This window comes from Calidris pugnax, unplaced genomic scaffold, assembly GCF_001431845.1.
Source record: "Calidris pugnax isolate Ruff unplaced genomic scaffold, ASM143184v1 scaffold25, whole genome shotgun sequence".
NCBI lineage: Eukaryota > Metazoa > Chordata > Aves > Charadriiformes > Scolopacidae > Calidris > Calidris pugnax.
In genome coordinates this window covers 8,819,514-8,824,134 of record NW_015090805.1, presented here as the reverse complement: position 1 = coordinate 8,824,134, position 4,621 = coordinate 8,819,514, and positions in this window count along the sequence as shown.

Sequence of the window (4,621 nt, the reverse complement as noted above, 5' to 3'; positions counted from 1 at the left end):
GCTTCCACCACATCCCTGCCAATAGTTTTAATTTCGCTGGAAAAATCAGCTCAAAATGAGAGTGACAAGATGTACGCTAGTGAGGATGCTGTCAAATGATGGATATTGTAGTTTTACATTAGTTGTCAAAATTTTTCAACACTAAAAATAGGTATCACAAGCTTTTGGATTCACTGTATTGAAGTATTAAACACACAGGATATTCACACCTTCAAGAGAGCCCAAAGCCACTCAAAGTCAGACAAAACCAGCAATGTGTGATGTACAACATGAAATACAGCAGCAAAGTATAGGATGCAAACACATGTAGAGGAAGAAAGAAAGAAAAAAAATATAAAGCTTACAAAAGACAGAAAATACTGCATCCTGTTACCCCAGCTCTTGGTCCAGATCTCACTGAACGGGAAGGCAGAGATCTTCCTCCTGCAGCTCTTCCTTTCCCTCCCGCCATCCCTTGCCTGCCCCAGCCCAGCAACAAAGGCCACAGAGCCACAAGGATGGAGAAGGATGTGAAAGCCCAGGAAAAGCAAGTAGGTTGCCAGAGGGCTGACATTTCCATTCAAGGGATGACTTCTCCCCAAGCGGTGACCCGCCGACAGACACTAGCCAGGCAGCAGGTTGCCAAAGGGGACATTGTTTTTACGGGTAAGATGGCAGAGGAGAAGATGGGGAGAAAGAGAGACCATTTGCAAACCAAATCCAGCTTGCTTATTCACCGAAATGACTAGCACGGGCAGAGTTGTCCCTATATTAGGCCAATATTTATAGCAGAAAGAGAATGAAGCATCATAAGGAATTACTAATTAGATGTTATCATAACACTGTGTAGAACTGAAGCAGCACTCCAATGTGCTTTATAAATAATTAGCAAATTAACTTTCACAATACCCCTGTGAGGCAAGTATTATCCCCATCTTCTGCACGGCCAAGCGGAGAGCAAGCGGTTTGCTTGCCACAGTCCTGGAGCAGAGGCAGGATTACAACTGATGCCCTGGTCCCCTGTCACCAACAACTGATCCAGGCACAGCCTGCTCACCTAGGGTGAAATCCAGACTCAAAACACGCGTGTGTTAAGCTAGCCAGAGGACCTGATCTGCTGTCTATATTTTTATGCCAAATGGTGAGAGGACAGAAGATACCAGTCCCAGTATAAAGCCCAACAGTACCAAAAAAAGCACGGTGGCACAGTTGGCTTAAACCTACCAAAGTCAATGTCACCGCCTTAAGGGGAGACCTCATCCTACAGCCACGTGTTCCCCTCCCAGCACACATAATGGTGTTCATGGAAGGCCGGTGGCTTGCTGGTACAGGGGACAACTTGGGGTGAAAACCAGCCCTGTCAGAATAAGAAAAAGGCCCCAGCCAAGCGTGCGGCTGCCTGAGCGCAGGGATGGGACATCAAAGAGGAAGAGGGACCTGGGAGCCCGGTGGTTACATCTCACATACTATCAGACCATGAACCGTGATGCTCCTCTCTTCCAGAGCTCTGCTCGGGCAACCAAGCAGGGGCTCCTCGGTTATCATCCCAGCCCCACACATCCCCATGCACTGGCCCAGACTGCATTTTCTAATTCCTTGCCACTGGATGAAACTCACTCGCAGCCATGAACTCAAGAGATGAATTCAGGGCTGACTGAGCAGCTGATCACGACTCCTTTCACTCTGGGGATAAATTCCAACTTAGACCATCACAAGACCAAGACTCAGTCCCTTCCCTTGCTCTCAGAAGGAGTGGGACAGATGACATGCCAAAGCCCAAAAGTTCTTCACTGGCTTAGTCTCCCCTGGCTCTTCCCAGAAGAGACACCTGCTCAGAGCTTATAGAGAAACCTCTTCACAGCCACAGAGCTGGGGGAGGCCAGGCAGCAGAGGCTGGACAAATGGACCCCCACTACCCCCATGCATCCCTCCCACCCGGCCCATGGAGCCTGAAGCCCATGGCTCTGCCATCCTTCCCCTAGAGCTGGCAAGGACAGCGGTGCCCGCTCCCTCCAGCACTCACCTGCCTGTTGGGTGGAGAAAGGCTGACCATAAGCACACGTGGATGAGTTCCTGTGGGCTCCTTGTGCTGGAGGCAGGAACTCAGGGGGAAAGAGCTCTGCTCGGGCAACCAAGCAGGGGCTCAGGGGGAATAAGCCCCTCCATCCCAGCAGATCCAAAGGAAACAACTCTGAGCAACCACCCCTTTCTAGACTTAGCAAACTGAGCGTGCAGCTGCAAGGATGGATTATAAGCATCTGTTAACTCCACCAGCACAACAGAAAGCATCCCTCCAGTAATCTCTCTGTCCAGGCAGCACTTCCCTGTGCATCCAACTCTCAGCTTTTACCAGAGCAAGTGGGCTACTACAAGTGCCCTTGCTCCCTCCCTCCCACAATGAGCTTTATTTTGAAGGAGAAGACTATAGCAGCATCAATGCCATCTGCACACACCCCTTTCATGTCACTGCCACCTCCACCCTCACAGTGCAGGGGTGATTGACCCATCCAAAGCCATGTCACTTTCTCAACGGGTCAACATCAAGTGGTGGGAATGGACAAGTCAGGGAAGGGAGCAATCTGGCTGACAAGATGGGCAGGAGAATGAAACATCGTGAAGGTGGATGCACGCACTCTTCTTCTCCAAAGTCTCCACAAAAGCATGCAGCAAAATCAAGGATGCTCTTGCACAGCTGCCTGCAGAGCCCAAAGAGGGCTTTGGGAATGAAACTGGCCCAGAAAGCTCCTGCCGCAAGCCCTTACACCATCTTCCCACCACCAGCCACACTGCAGACCAGACCACTTGGCAGATCCAGGCTAATGGGACCATTTCCCATCGACTGATCCTCCTCGTGAAGTATTCTGAGATCCTCACAGAAAGAAACAGTACAGAAACAGAAAAATAACAGAAAGTTATTACTTTCTGTCGGATGTATGTTAAGAAAGTAGGCAAACTTGCACCTATTTTAGATGTGCTGCATAAAAATACAAGTTGCTGGTTGACTGCGCGCATTCTCATTTTTAGAAAACAAGTTCCAATTTATTTCTTCTCTTTTTTTTTTTCCAAATCTTTACAGGCAGATGGTAAACCAATTCCCCTCAATGTCACCTCAATGAAAAGAAGCACTGACCTGATTTCAACCCCCTCAGACCAGAGCACAACCGTTCAGTTAATACCTCACTCCAGGGGAGGCCTCACCTGACAGCCCTCACTCGCAGCCTCACCCAAAGCCCTTTGACACGAGCAGAGATCTTGGCTTCAGGTTCTGCCCAAAGGGCTACCACCACTGACCTTCACAGGATTGACTCGAGGTTATAAACACTACAGCTGGCAGACAGGGCTGGCACAACTGGACTTGCCATTCCTCAGAGGTCTCACAGAGATTTCAGGAGATATGGCTCTGTGGTTTATGTCTCAGTGCTTTCCCTTGTTTTTCTTTTCCATTAACTTGTTCTAGCTACTTCAGAGGTCTTTTTCCCTTTTAAAAAACCACATCAAGTTATTCCATTGAAAGACAAACACAATTTTATCCGAAAGTACATGTTATTTTTCTACTCTTCCTATTTATACTCCCCTCATTCACTGCCAGGACACATCATCTCACATAACTGTGTTACCATCTACTTGTTTACCAGTTCTCTGCTCCTCATAAAAAGCAAATCTTTAATTTCAAGGCATAGTCTGTGTCCATCTATGGTCTCTGTTAGGCAGCCATATTGGTGGTGCCCATGCCAAATCTGAGAACGCCGTGTTACAGTGGTCATGAAGTGAAACACTGGCAGTTTTGTCTGGATATACAGATACCTTCTCCATGAAGATGCTCAAGGTGAAAAGGGAAGTGGGATCATGTTTTCCAGAGAGGCTGTGCAGGCTTCGTCCTTGGAGGTTTTCAAAGCCTGTCTGGAAAAGAGCCCTGAGAAGTCACATCTGGTCCCAGAGCTGGCCCTGCTTTGGGCAGTTGGAGCAGAGGCCCTCATGTGTCCCTTCCCACCTCATTGACCCCAGGCTCAGAGGCACCCTCCCAAACAATCATCAATTAGATTCCCAGTAACATGCCTGGCAGAGAGGGCAAATTCACATCAACAGTAGGTAAGTCTTTCATCAGTGCTGGGTCCACCCAGACACGCTGCCTTGAGGCTTCCCCGCAGCTTGTGGAAGGGTTTGATCCAGTCAAACTATGCCTGGGACCATGACGGATGGATCCTCCTCCTTCCACACTGGCTGCCAAACGTGCCTACCAACCTAGCTCTAGGGCCAGCCACAGCACTCCCAACCCATTTCAGTCCAGCAGAGCTGAGGACGCACTTCAGCAAACAGGTCTCTGTGAGTGCCAAAATGGCACAGGCACTCACAAAAACAGTTTCACCAGCAAACCTGAAAGCTGGTTTCCAACAGAGGTCTATAGTACTACCTGGTAACAGCAGGATGGCAACCTCCTGTGAGTCCCTAGCAGTTTGCAAAGCACACCTCTATCTACACCCTCCTTCCCAACCCAACACAGAAAAAATTGGGGGGGATTTCTATACAAAGCTTGGAGGCCAAGAGCTAAGCGTAGCGGAGGCATGTTAAAATAGGGTAGCATTGAGAAATGCCACTAGTGCATTTTGCTTTGAAAAGCATCAAAATTACAGGAAATTGTTCA